Below are 14,457 nucleotides of genomic sequence, written 5' to 3' on the forward strand. Positions count from 1 at the left end.
CATTAAGTTTCACTTGCATGAAGCTGACCAGCAGTTATGGCCAAACCACTGACCAAGCCTCATTTTCTTCTCCTAACAAGATGTTTAAGGATCTACTCAAGATATCCCTTAGAAATGAGGTGTTATTTAGATTTGCATCAAGGTTTTAATGTACCTTAGAGATTTCTATAGATTCTTACAGATGGATCTGTCCCAGCTTCCATGCCATTGAACCAGATTCTTTATAACAGGCTCATGCCTGGCCCTGTTCAAGGGAGGATTTTGCTACACCCCTGGGCAAAGGATCAGGGCTCTGTCCCTTTCCTAATCTCAGTTTAACCTGCTGGAATTTGGAAAAAGCAACAAGGATCTGCCTTTCTGAAGCACTTTGACATCCCTCAAGGCAAAGCCCATTGAAAGCACTAAGCGTGTATTTGCCACATGTGGAAGGTGGGTAGCAATTAAACCAAAACACCCCCAAAACTGCTTCAGCTTTCAGCTGTTTTTCCAGGTGGGAGCAGGATCAGAACTTGCTGAACCAGCATTTTCCCCTGTTGCTCCTGGGGCTGCTGCTACATCCACTTTTTGGCACATGTTTTTGACATGTGTCTACCAGTGTGTTACGCAAAAAAAAAGTTGTATTTCCAGCTGGGGAGAGCTTAAATCCGGGATTCAGAGGTGAAAGAGGGATTTGTTTTCCTGCCCACTCCCCTGAGGCATTCCCATAGCCATCTTTTTGAGTCAGACTGGCACCAGGACTTGGTCGCTCCCCATTTGGCCCTAGGGCCGTGTTCCAACTGTTGTAGTGGCCTGTTGAAATACGTATGGAAGTGGAAAATTGCAAGAGCTTGTCTGAAGGAAGGGTCTTGCCCAACAGCTCTTGGATGAGCCCTCCAAAAGGGAGCTTAGAACAGAGATAAATCACTGCTACAGCACTGCTGAGTGAAAGGGGAACGGGCTCCTGCCTGCCTGCGTCCCCTGTTGGCTGAAGTCAAGTTATCTGCAAGTCAATGTAAGGCCAGAAGTAGCTTTTCTTACATAAGCAGAATAAAAACTTGAATAAATTTATATGACAGGTTGTAACAGCGTGAGATAGCAGATAGAAAGATTTTAGTGTGCTGGGACCATTGTCTGGCCAGATCCATCATCTTTCTATTGACGCATGCCCACCTTCTCGTGTATTTTGGGTGCAATTGGGCTAGATGAGCTTTGAAGGTTCCTTCCAACCCAAACTATTCTTTTATTCTATGATTTTATGGTTCGAAGTCTCTGAATCCTGATCATCCTCTTGCTCCATATGCTGCAGAAGGGCTCAGCCTTGAAGGATATAGTAATAAAATAATTTTTTATTATTAATAATAATGATTACTAGATTTAATTTTCTTTTTATTGTATTTGATACTATTATTATGATGATGATAATAGAAGCCCCTCAGTGCTTAATGGAGTATTACAATATCAAAGGAGAGGCCTTTTGACAAGGGTCTGGTGGAAGGTGTCCCTGCCCGTGGCAGGGGACTGGAACTGGATGAGCTTTAAGGTCCCTTCCAACACAAACCAGTCTGGGGTTCTGTGATTAAGGTTATTAGACAGCGATGTTTGCATTAAGGAACCCACACTAAGAGTGGGTTCAGGGATGCTACGCAATGGCAATAGGCACAAAGGATGATATTTGGCTTGCTCAAACCAGTCTGTGACTCTATGATTCCACACCTTGCAGGAGTAACAGCACAACCCTTACAGCCCCAGCCTGAGCAGCAGCTTCAGCGCCTGACCTGCAGGTTCCAGTCACGACACCGCCTTTCTTGGCAGGAAGGAAAAGTCAAGCCTGGGTCCGTGACAACACACAGAGCCCTGGGACAGCCTCTGCCTTCACCCAATCGCACAGCGCCAGGGACCTGGCTGCAGCCCAGCTCCCGGCTCACTTGTTCTACCACTACTTGTCCTGCAGCATTCTTGCTTCCTTCTCCCATTCGGCTCCCTGAAAATGAGAAAACAGCCCCAAAGAACGGATTAGCAGTAACTTGGCTCTGCTCCCCACAAGGACGTTTCTGCCCACCTAAAACGCACGCATTGATAGATGGGTTTGGAACGGGTTTGTTTCCCTCGGTGCTTGCGTTGACGCAAGAGATACACAACCCTGTCTATTATTAACCCCTGTCTCTGGCACGATTACCCCTGAACAACAACATCCTTCCAAATACCCTACTATTACTGCACCTGAGCCTCTGAAGCATAGATTGTGGGCAGAGGAACATGGGCAGGAGGCAGTCGTACAGCTCTCTGCAGCCAAGAGCAATGCACAATAGTTTTACCCTTTATTTCTGCTCTTTAGCAGCAACTGAATCTACAGCAAAGCAGCAACGTGCCCTTACACAGTTACATTTGGGGGTTTTAATGCATATAATGAACTTTAAGGGCAATCCCTATTAAATAAAGCTCTTAAAGACACATTTCTTTTCCTCTTCCTGCTCCTATTGAGGGACTTGAGAGCTGTTTGTAAGGTGTGGAGCAGGTTTGCAGTGCTTTGAGGCAGCTGCTGGTGTACCTCTCTGTCGCTTTGTTCCTCTATGGTTATTCATTGCTGGAACCAGATAATCTTTAAGGTCCTTTCTAACCCAAACCATGATTCTATGATATAGCAGCAGAAAATACCCTGTTTTCAAAGCATCAGTGTTCAGTGTCTTCACCCAGAGGTAAGTGTTTGAATGCATGTATGAAACTGCCTGTATTTAGCATGTTGGGATGCATGTGCTTAAGTTGGGCTTATCTGCCTTTGTAATTCTCCCTCTTTGACTTAAAAACACAGAGTCATTTCCTTGCCTGTGGTTAACCCTCTATTTATGGATTTTTAAGTCTCTTTATTCCAGGCAGTGGTATTTTTAGTAGCTTTTTGTTTCTAGGGCTAATATAAGTGTTAAAACCAGAGGTTTTACAGCTAGCAGGGTCGCCCATTAATCCAGTCACCTATGCAAGCCACAGCATCTGAAAAGGTCCTTTTCTCCCCTATTTCTCCTCCTGAGACCACTGCAAATATGATGGGTCCAGCTGTATGGTAGAGACCATAGCTTGGGTACCACCATCAGGTCCACAGTGTATTTCTTCTGCTGCCTGCAGTGTGATGAATTCAGGCTGGGAATAAGGTCTCCCCTCACTGCAGACCACTTATGGTGCATGAGAAGCATCCTTATGGAAAGGAAAAGCCCTGTGTTGAGCAGGAGGACTTTGGAAGCACACAAAGCTGGTGCTGCCAAACTGTGCTCCACTGGAGAACTCCCACCAGACTATGGGGACATCCATCCACATCACTTCTGCTTTCATTCCTGCGTCATCCCTCGGAGCCGCAATCATCCTCGGGCGGGGAGGGGTGGAAGCCTTATCATCAGTGATGTAAGTGACCAATCGGATGATAAGAGCTGTGATTGAACGAGGAGTTTGAACTCGAGTCAGCCAACCAGCAAGGTTTGCTTTGTGGAACAAGTCCCTTTCCCACTCCTGCTGTGGTTACTTTGCTACCTGACTTTGTGCTTACATTGCATTGCACATCGTCTATGGTACTCTCTGCTTTCCCTCCAAGGCCTTGTGTCCTCTTCCTTTGCCAGTGAATTCAGCCATGGAAGCCCAGGAACTGCTCACATAGGCCAAAAAGGTAACCTGAGTCTCAAAGTGCCATTTGGAGGCACTCACAAGCAGTGATGTTGGCAAAACCTTGCTTGGTCATCTGTGCCCGCTTTGATGAAGGTCCACCCGTCACCTCCCCACCCATCACCTCCCCATCCATCACCTCCCCATCCATCACCTCCCCAAGGGTATTTTTAGCATTTGGTACTGAGGCAATGGAAAGTCATCTGTCCTTCCATCTTTTTTCCTGCCTTGATGGGAACAGTTCACATTCCAGGTAATATTTATGGAAATGTGCTGTTGGTTCATGCATCACACGAGTGATGGACCTGAATTCCGAGCTAAGGGAGAAGAGGTGTGTTTCCACCTCCCTACACATCACCCGCTTCTCCATAGAGCTTCAAATAAGCCCAAAAGCTGTGTAAACCCAGGGTATGGAGAGGAGAACTGAGGTACAAGCTTGCTGGGAGCTAAGCTGCTGTATCCTTCTGAAGCAGCTTTGTGGGTTTAGGTGGTTGTAGGAATTTCATGCTTGGTCCTTCACCCCTTTCCTTAGTCTTTAACTCATCAGCTTCAAAGCTCCCTTTGGTGTCTCCTGCTTCCTGGCTGTGGCTGTGGTGGAATCCTGCAGGTCCTGTTCCTTAATGGAGTTGGGGGAAATGTTTTGTCACACCAGCACAGCAGTGCTCAGACTCTCCTTTCTGTCCATGCTTTTGAGTGAGGTGTTTTGATTTCATTGGTCCTTTCCAATGCTCCCTACCCAGAGAAGTATTCTCCTTATGGGCAGGAACCAGCCACCTTTCAGACCTGCAGAGTGAGTGTTGACCAGGATATCTCTGAACCCATCAACAGACTCTCTTCATGGCCCATCCCTCTTTACATAAACAACAACCACAGCTCCTGCGTTTCCTAACTGGAGCATAACAGGACAATGTGTTTCCGATGCACAAAGTCACTCTGGGCAAGGCCGTCCACACGGTCCAGTGACATTGTTTTCCTAATGTGTAAAGACATCCAGCACCACGTCCAGAGCTAGAAAGAGCTGAGTGAGCAGGGAGCAATGCCTCCCTTCCCAAGACAGCTAAGCAGAACCCATATTGAGATACCTGCAGATGTCTCAGCACCACCATGGTCAAGCCACTGGTTGGCCTTTGCATCTAGAGCTCGGTTCACCTCATATGGCCAAAGACTTGTGAAGCCCTTATCCCATGGCTTGATTTACAGCCGAATCATGCTTTACACCCTCTCCAGACCTTGTCACACCAAGCTGTTATCTCACAGGTATTTATTGGGTTTGTCCTTCGAGGAATTTGCTTAGGAAGGGGATGTTTGCAAGGCAGAGCCTCACAAAGCCTTTTGTCCAGAGGGATTTCTGCAGGTAGTATGAGCACCTCAGGCGTGCATCAACACATCGCTGGGACTTTTCCATCTGGATATCCCCAGGAAAGAAGCTAAGGAAAAGCAAGCATTCCGCCTGCATTCATCCTGACCATGGTAATTGAAGAGCAGCCTATAGGTGCAGGGAAGGGAAGAGCACAGGTTTAAACCCCAATGGGCATCTTCCGCCTACCTGTAGGATGCTGGTCCTGTATCCCTTCTGATGGCTAACCATAGTACAAGTGCACTCTGGGGTAGGAAAGCCTGTGTTGCAAAGCCCCATCTGATGTTCAATGTAGACACAACCACTACTTTTGGTAGCACTGGGACAGAGAATATATGTCTTCTGCAACACGCTGGTGAACAGTACAACCACTTTGGAGCCCAAAGCCTGACTCAGCCATTTCCACAACACTTGTTGTTTTGTTCCTGGAGTTAAAAGTTATTTCACATTACAGAGGTCTTGAAATGAAGCCATTTCTCCTCCTTTTGAGCTGCACTTACACCTCCTTTCTTCACAAGGGGAAGCAAAGTCCAGGCCAAGAATGCAAGAGAAGCTTCAGAGCAAGCTTTGTGCTGAGGGCATGAAACCCAAAATACAACATTTAAAATGCATTTTACCAAGAAAAACCTCCATCCTCACTTTTACCCACCCCACAGATAGGAAGATTTAAGCAAGGCACTGAGCCAAGGCAGATTTTGACGCTGGCAGCAAGGCAGGGTATAGCTGCTTAGCTACAGGCTAAAATTAGAGCGCCTAAAAATGAACTGTAAGGCTGAAGAACTTTGGTCCCTGTGCTGAATGAGCACTGGGGAATCAGTAATAGACAGTTAACCCGCCCCTCTTGTATTCCAATAGCAAGGGGTTTGCAAAACAAAGGTAGGAAAAGGGGAAATAAAGGTGGTTGGAGGGGTTTCCTCAATTTCTTCATTAAGGGTGTGGAGAATGAGACGTGGGAAACTGGATATATATAATAGGGAAAAAAAAGCTTTTCCTTATTGGAAGGTGTGAGACTTCCATGTTCTTTTAGGAAGCATCATGTTAATGTCATCATGCTTCTCAAAAAGGAGCATTTTCAGCCCTCCCCCATGATGAAGAGTGCCTTTTCCTCATGTGAGCTCCTCAAACCTCTGTGTTTGCAACCAGACAGCCCTGAGACAGCACCAGCCTCCAACCACAGTGGGGGAACTGAGGCACTAAGCTTGGAAGTGCAACCATGCAAACCTAAACCATGCATTTGGGATGAAACCAAAGCTCCTCCTCACCTCCTGCCTCCATCCCAGCTCTCACACTGGATGAATCCATGGCTGAAGTTTTTGCTTCTCTGTGCTACAGAAAGAGCTGAAGGGAAGATTTAGGGGTCATTTCATAGAATCCCAGCCTGGTTTGTGTTGGAAGGGACCTTAAAGCTCCTCCAGCTCCAACCCCTCCAACCACCTTCCACTGGAGCAGCTTGCTCCAAGCCCCTGTGTCCAACCTGGCCTTGAACACTGCCAGGGATGGGGCAGCCACAGCTTCTCTGGGCACCCTGGGCCAGCGCCTCAGCACCCTCACAGGGAAGAGCTTCTGCCTAAGAGCTCAGCTCAGTCTCCCCTCTGGCAGGTTCAAGCCATTCCTCCCTTTTCTTATCCCAACAGGCCCTTGTTATTGCTTCAGCTCCCAAGTGTGCTCACCAGCCACCAGCTTTATGGGAGTAACACCCATTAAATTGAGGGTTGCTGCAGCGAGGAAAAGAGTTCAGTTCTCAATGACAGAACTGGAAGTGCATCTGCAAAGGGAAAAGCATAAAACCACCAGAGCAGAGACCTGGGACCTACCTGACATTCGTCCTCGTGCTCTACCTGCTACGGGGGTTTCTACTTGGGCATCGGCTACTAAGAAAGCAGAAGACCCTGCTTGGTAGGGCTCTGCTGTTGAGAGTCTCTGGGAGCTTGACTTTGATGTTTTGTATTGGCTCTTAAGTTTCAAAGCCCATCTCCAGAATCCATGCAGGGTTGGGAATGCCTCTCCCTGATGAGTGAAGAAGGAGCTGGGAATAGAATCATAGAACCATAGAATCATAGAATCATAGAATGGTTTGGGTTGGAAAGGACCTTAAGATCATCCAGTTCCAATCCCCTGCCATGGGCAGCGACCACATCACCTAAGACTCCATCCAAGCTGGCCTTGAACACTGCTAGGGATGGAGCAAAGAATAGAATAGAAATTCCCTTTGGATATCGGGTAACAAGCCATCCCAAAAGCACCCTGCAGGTTGCACAGCAGAAAGGGCTTGTGGACATCCCAGATGAGGTTGGCTTTTGATTGCTCCTGGCCTGGCCAACCTGAGAGATAACCTGAGCCTTCGCATATGAGGCCATATGAGGTGTATCAGTGTTAGAATAGCTTGCAATGTATGTGCTATGAAAAGCACACCATTTCTGCAATATCTTTTACAGTCCTGCAATTACAGAGCTCTACGTAGAAATCACGTATGATGGGTCATAGAATCATAGGACAGTTCGGGTTGGAAGGCATCTTTAAAGCTCATTTAGTCCAACTCCCAACGGGATCAATGGCCTAGAGGTCCCCATGGTGTTAAATTTAGGGGCCATCATGTTATTTTTGGCATCGTAGCCAAATATAGAACAACTCAGAATGAACAAACAGTGCAGGGAAAAGGTATCAGCCGTGTTTCACCACTCCTGTGGCTCCCAGTGGAGTTGTTGCACAGATGCCTGCGAGCAGTTGGCACCAGCTAGACCCAATCTTGCAACCCTTTACTCACCATGGGAGTCACATTGGCTGCTTCTGCAAGTGCTCTCTGTGCACCCCACACAGCAGGATCAGGCCAGGAAATGCAGTATGAGAGTGGTACTTGTTGATGGCATCTGCAAACTGAAGGACAAAGCCCGATCTGGACAACTTAGGTTGTCTTTACTCTCTACAGAGCCTCTAAATGGCTCTTCCATCTCATCCTGTGATGCTGGAGTGTCTAGAAAAGGTTTATATGAATCATAGAATCGTGGAACCCCAGCCTGGTTTGGGTTGAAGGGACCTTAAAGCTCCTCCAGTTCCAACCCCTGCCACGGGCAGGGACCCCTTCCACTGGAGCAGCTTGCTCCAAGCCCCTGTGTCCAACCTGGCCTTGAACACTGCCAGGGATGGGGCAGCCACAGCTTCTCTGGGCACCCTGGGCCAGCGCCTCAGCACCCTCACAGGGAACAGCTTCTGCCTAAGAGCTCATCTCCATCTGTGGCATCTAATCTGAATCTCCCCTCTTGCAGTTTAAAGCCATTACCCCTTGTCCCAACACCAACCCTGAGGGACAGCACTCATCACTGGTCTCCAGTTGGACACTGAGCTTTTGATTGTAGCTCTTTGAGTGCAGCCATTCAGCCCATTCCTTGTTCACCAGGCAGTCCGTCCATCAAATCCATATCTCTCCAGTTTAGAGACAAGGATATCACACAGGGCAGTGTCAAATGCTTTGTACAAGTCCAGGTAAATAACATCAATCATTCTTCCCTTATCCAGCTGAATGCAACTGAAATAGCCGGACCTTTGCTCTGAACCAGTAAAACTGTTCTATCTTCTTAACATGTGGCTGGGAGGAGATACGCGAGGACAGAGTTGAAGCTGGAAATGCTTTGCTTGTGCTGGAGAAGTAGCGTCTGAATCAGTGTGCCCTACCTAAACCTAATCAGTGTGGGGAGAAAAGAGAGTCGGACTCCAGACGCATGCCCTGTAGTCTTCAGAGAGATAAAGGCCATTACATAAGTTTGAAAGCCCTAAGAGAAAAGCATGGAGTTCAAGAGTCAAGCACAGTGTTCAAGGCCAGGTTGGACAGAGCCTTGGGTGCCATGGTTTAGTGTGAGGTGTCCCTGCCCATGGCAGGGGGATTGGAACTGGATGATCTTAAGGTCCTTTCCAACCCAAAACGTTCTATGATTCTATGGAGAAATGAAGAGAGCAGTAAGTCCTCAAAGCCAGCTGCCTTTACCTCCTACACTGAAGGCCTGGATTCTGGTCCTCAGTCCACAAATAAGCTTTTAATATTCATTGAAAGGTTTATTTTGGTCAGAAGGCCTCCTACCACATCACTTCCCTTTCTATTGACCAGTGCAGAGCAGTAGAAGCAATGAAACCCAGTAAGGACAAAAACCATTGGACACTGGTGTCAGTAAGAAGGAAGAAGTATTGATCACTTCCTAGCAGCTCATGCTAAAGCTGGCCTTGCAAAAGGTCTCCTGAAGCCTATTAGCTAAGGCACATCCTGTGGGAAATCCTCTTAGAGCAGTGGAGGTGAGAATGCAGATGATATTACCATTCCCAGCACTGCAGTCAGAGAGAAACAGGGCTGGGAAGGGCTATTAAGAGGTCAGCAAGGCCATGCCCTTTATGTCAAGGGAGGATCAAGTCCATCCATGTCATATGTCGCTGGGCAGACACAGTGTGAACGCGCTCTTCAAGACTCTCTATGATGAGGATGGCACAACCTTTACAGCTAATCTATTCCTAGCCCGTATCCTGGCTGCAGTTTAGCCCATTGCTTTTTTCCCATGCTGGAATACCGGAGGCTGGGCATGAAACAAGATTATTCCCTTCTCTGTATCTGTCTTTATGTCTTCATGTATCATGTCTCCTCAATCCATTCTGCAGGCAATTCCATGTTAGTTTCTTTAGCTGGATGCAGCAAAACCTCCACAACCATCTATATTGTAATATATAACAATATATTATTATATATATAATATATATTATTATTTATTATCATTATGTATGAATGCACATGCGCTTGTGTGTTCGTATATACATATGTGTGTGTATGTAAGTCTATTTTGGTGATCATCTCCACTTCTAGACTTGGACAACAAGGGGTTATCAGGGCTTCCACAAGTCCGAAAGTGCTTCCAACATAAAAAAGCTGTTGGAAATTGGACAATAATAGGGATATCTCCCCTCTTCCCATTTATACCCCAAAGCTGTTGGTCTGTTCTTGGGCATCCCCAAAACACTGGTCCATTTTGGCCAAGAAATGTCTCATGTGGCACTGAAAAGACCTGCAACGTGAAGATGGAGATGGCAGATGCAGGAAGTGATGAGGAAAGGATCATCAGGGCACACACACAAGGTACCTTTCTGCTTCTTTCCTTCATATGTGTTTCTGAGCCAAATCCATCCCCATCCTCACTTAAAGCAGCCCTGAAGTTGCTCTGATTTCCATCCTGTTCTCCCAGTGTCTCCTCCAGGGCTGGGGAAGTGGAGAAGCACTGGAGCACAAGATGCTCCTGCTGTGATTCTTTGACACCTCAGGGACAGCCTGCTACAAGCAGAGACCCATTGTTCATCAGACTACCACAAACTACCCCTCATCCTGGCTCCCTTGGAGTGACAGCCCAGGTTGGACACAGGGGCTTGGAGCAAGCTGCTCTAGTGGAAGGTGTCCCTGCCCGTGGCAGGGGGTTGGATCTGGATGAGCTTTAAGGTCCCTTCCAACCAAAACTAGGCTTGGATTCTGTGATTATGGTCACATTTAGTCAATAACATATGTGCACCCCTCAGTTTTCTAGTAGGATGATCTCCGTCCTTGGAGGATTTATAGTGGAGTGGCTGATTGTCCCAAAGGCAGTATCAGGAGCATCCTCTGGGTCTATAGATGAGAGGTGATGAGTTAACCCAGGCTTTCCAGGGCTGAATAAGCTCTGGGTGAACACAACACTCTGTTGTGCCTATGGAAGGAGCTCATCTTGCTCTGGAGAGATGATTTCTTACTATCTTGGGGCTGAGGAGCCATCTGGCTCAATGGTTAGAGCCCTATAGCCAAGACTTGAAGCAGGGCTCAAGCTGAGACTAGAAATGGGAATCTAAAGCAGAAGAAAACTGACATCAATGATAAAATGAGGCAGGGAAAAGGACCAGGAGAGGATATCAAGCCCCAAAGCAGGGAGAACATCAGGCCCCACTTGCTACAGACTGCAATGAAATGAATATGACTGCATATTCCCTGCCTCCAGCCCTGCCTCTATGGGCATGTCCTTGGATAAGTTAAATGAAGCTGGGCCAGAATAGCCGTCCCCACGTGCAGAGCAAAGACATCTTCAAAGGACAGGGTTGTTCCCATGGGAAAAGGGGGATTTGCTGATCCTGCTCTACTCGGCTTTACACCCAGAAGCTTGCCTTTATCTAGGACTTGCATAAATGCCTCTAGGCATGAGGTCTAAACGTCCATCCCATCTTTACCCACACTGTGAGACCTGTAGAGCCACAGGATAATAGCTTAAGAAGACACAAGACATTTTCTGTGTTCCCATATTAAATGCTCCATATTTGGTCTGTGTTATGCAGAGGCTCCTTCTTGCTGACACAATCACTGTTAGGAGATAGAGCAGAAGTGTGTGTTGCGCACTTTGGTCCTAAGGGCAAGTACAGAGGGAGAAGCTCCTCTGATTCCATCAGCTAACGCTGTCATTAGGGGTTACTCATCTACAGATACGTAGGATGTTAACTGGCACTGGCCATGGGTGATTAATAGCTGGAGGAGGAGGAGGAGGTGGTGCTGGTGTGACTGGTGCTAGGGCACAGCATCACTTGCTTGAGTGCTCGGAAGAGAAAACCTCTCTCTGTCTCTTTCATGGCTCCTTAGATCCAGAGATGCAGAGGATCTGGAAAAGTGTTTGTCCCACCCCTCTGGTTTATTTGCCAGGGCTTTGCAGTTGGGTACCCTTCCCATCCATGATGGGATCCAGGCTGTCCGGCTGGGATGAGACCTTAACGCAAAGCTTGGGCAGGAGCAGCATCAAGCACAGGACATTTAAAAGGATGCATTGGTTGCAAAAGATGGTTGAGTTGGGTCAGATATCTGCCCCTAGTCTTATCTTCAGGGCTTAACTAAAAGGCAGTACTATGGTTAAGACCCCAGGACACGGGATGGGGGATTCAGGTCTCAGCTTTGTTACAGACTTCTGACCCGCAGCAAATCAGTTGGGTCTGGATGCATTGGGGATTTGGGACACAGGGGCATGCTTATTCTTGCTCTGGTCCTTGTGATGCTCATGGTCTCAGGCTGACAGCAGCCCAGCATCAACAGAGGGGTTAAAGGAGCTCCTGCTCCATCTCTCCAGGGATTATGGATTGTTTTTACTTACCAAGTGCTTGGCAGCTTTTGGGAGCAAGGCGTGATGTGGGATTTGTAGGTGATGTCATGGCTCTGATATAAAACACAGCACAGAAAAACCCATAACCCAGCTCATTTGCTCACCTGAGAGACACACTGTGACCCTGAGAGTGATGCTGAGGCTCTCAGGTCAAGATATGGGGTTGCTGATGAATAGAAGGAGGTGCTTACATTTGCCAGGAGATCCCAACTGGCAACAGCTTAAAGGATCTCCTTTCAGAAGGCAGAAGCTAAACACCCCGTAAATAGTTCTGAAACCCCTTATGGCATCCCCTTGGTGTACAAATCCTATAGCAGTGATTATGTGTTCTGGCAGTGCAGCCTTGTTCTCCCTGTTCAAAGTACTCTGTGATGTGGAGGTGAAATCCTCCAGCATCCACATGTACCCTTGGCCATGAATCATGGGTCTGCAATAAGGAACCGAGCTGTGGGCTTGCTGACAGAGGTGAAGATAAAAGCACTGCTTGCTTGCATTCGTTCCGCATCACTTATAGGTGATCAGAAGGGATTAGTAGCACATAAACTGTCTTCCATGATAATTAGGCTTGCTTTTCCTTCTGTGCATTATTTTTGCTGTGCATATGTATAGAACGAATATGTCCATATGTCCTTCCAGTGCCTAAAAGGGCTGGAGAGGGGCTTTGGACAAGGGCCTGTAGGGACAGGCCAAGGGGAATGGCTTTAACCTGCCCGAGGGGAGACTGAGATGAGCTCTTAGGCAGAAGCTCTTCCCTGTGAGGGTGCTGAGGCGCTGGCCCAGGGTGCCCAGAGAAGCTGTGGCTGCCCCATCCCTGGCAGTGTTCAAGGCCAGGTTGGACACAGGGGCTTGGAGCAAGCTGCTCCAGTGGAAGGGGTCCCTGCCCGTGGCAGGGGTTGGAGCTGAATGAGCTTTAAAGACCCTTCAACACAAACCAGGCTGGGATTCTGTGATTCTGTGTTTCTGATGCTGTCTTTTTCTGTACATGCATTTTCTGTAAGCATTTAATAAACCCAAGAGGTTTCAGGTCATTTCCATAGTGCTTTCTGTATGCAATTTTCAGGGCATCTTGAGTTGCTCACTGAACATATATTTGGGCTGCTTTTCGTTGGCCTCTTGCAATCTAATAAACCATGAAGCCATTTAGCTCACAGGTATCATTTTGAGCCCGACATTTAAAATGCTGCCTCATGACCACCCAGTTTTACAGGCATTTCCCCTCCTGGTAAATCATGGTGCATGTTGAAGGTCTTGTGCTGGCTGTAGCACATGAGGCCCCCCATACCCCAGCGATGTGGGCGACTTAGATGGTTGATGTGCCTAAACGTACCCTATATTTCCTTAAATCCAATATATACCCTCCTGCCTCATGCAGCACCTTGGCACTGCAGGTTATTTCTCTGTTGGTGGGGTTTGGTACCAAAACCCGCTATCAGATGGTTCCTCACCAAAAGACTGTGTAAAGAGATGATGGGAGATGCAGGGAAGCAGCTCATTGGGCTCGAGCCACACAGAACTAAAAGATCACCATAAAGAAGTGTCCATATTCCTGAGCAAATCTGTGTTTTTTAAATGCCTTCCATGCTTTTGAAAGCCAAGTGATGGGTTTCAGATGCATCTGCGATTCCATATCCCTTCTTGAAAGGGCAAAGGCTCTGCGGTGCGAGGGAGGGATGTTTAACATACCACATTTGGGGCCTTTATTGAATTAGAAGGAGCAAATATTTCCCTGAATAGAAAAACCACACATTTTTCTAGTTGCAAACAACCTTTTAACCCCATTCCCAGAGCAGGAAAACAATCCTGCAGGACTAGAGCTACAGAAAGGCAAAAAGGAGGCATTTTGCTTGGCTTTCCTCCTCTTGGGGAATTAGGGCTTTGTATTCATCAGTCAACGGAGGTTTCCTTCTGAGCCTCATGATCTGCACCCGCTAAGTAAGGCAAATCCAGATTAGAGCCTCTCACAACAGAAATGCAGGAGAGATCATGAGGGGAGCAGTTGGAGGAAGAGACAGGCAGGATTTACTGCATTTTCCCATTTGGAATTTCCACTCAAGTCCCAGAAAAGGCTGAAGTTTGGAATTTGTGCCAGAGATGCAATGAATTGACCTTTTCTCCTTGGGCTTGTTTCTCGCATCCAAGCCAGTCGCAGTGGACATGCTGGAGGACAACACGCCGTGTTGTTTTAGCTTTAAATGGTCCTTATTTGAGGTGAAAGCTTCGATGTCCTCCGCTCCTATCATTTTTGCCTCCAACTGAACCAATTCCAAGCTGGAGAGCCCAAATCCAAAAGTAACTTGGATCAGGGCACTCCTTCTTTCTTAAGGTTTCTCCTGTCCTGTGTTG

This window comes from Psittacula echo (assembly GCF_963264785.1).
Source record: "Psittacula echo genome assembly, chromosome: 3".
NCBI lineage: Eukaryota > Metazoa > Chordata > Aves > Psittaciformes > Psittacidae > Psittacula > Psittacula echo.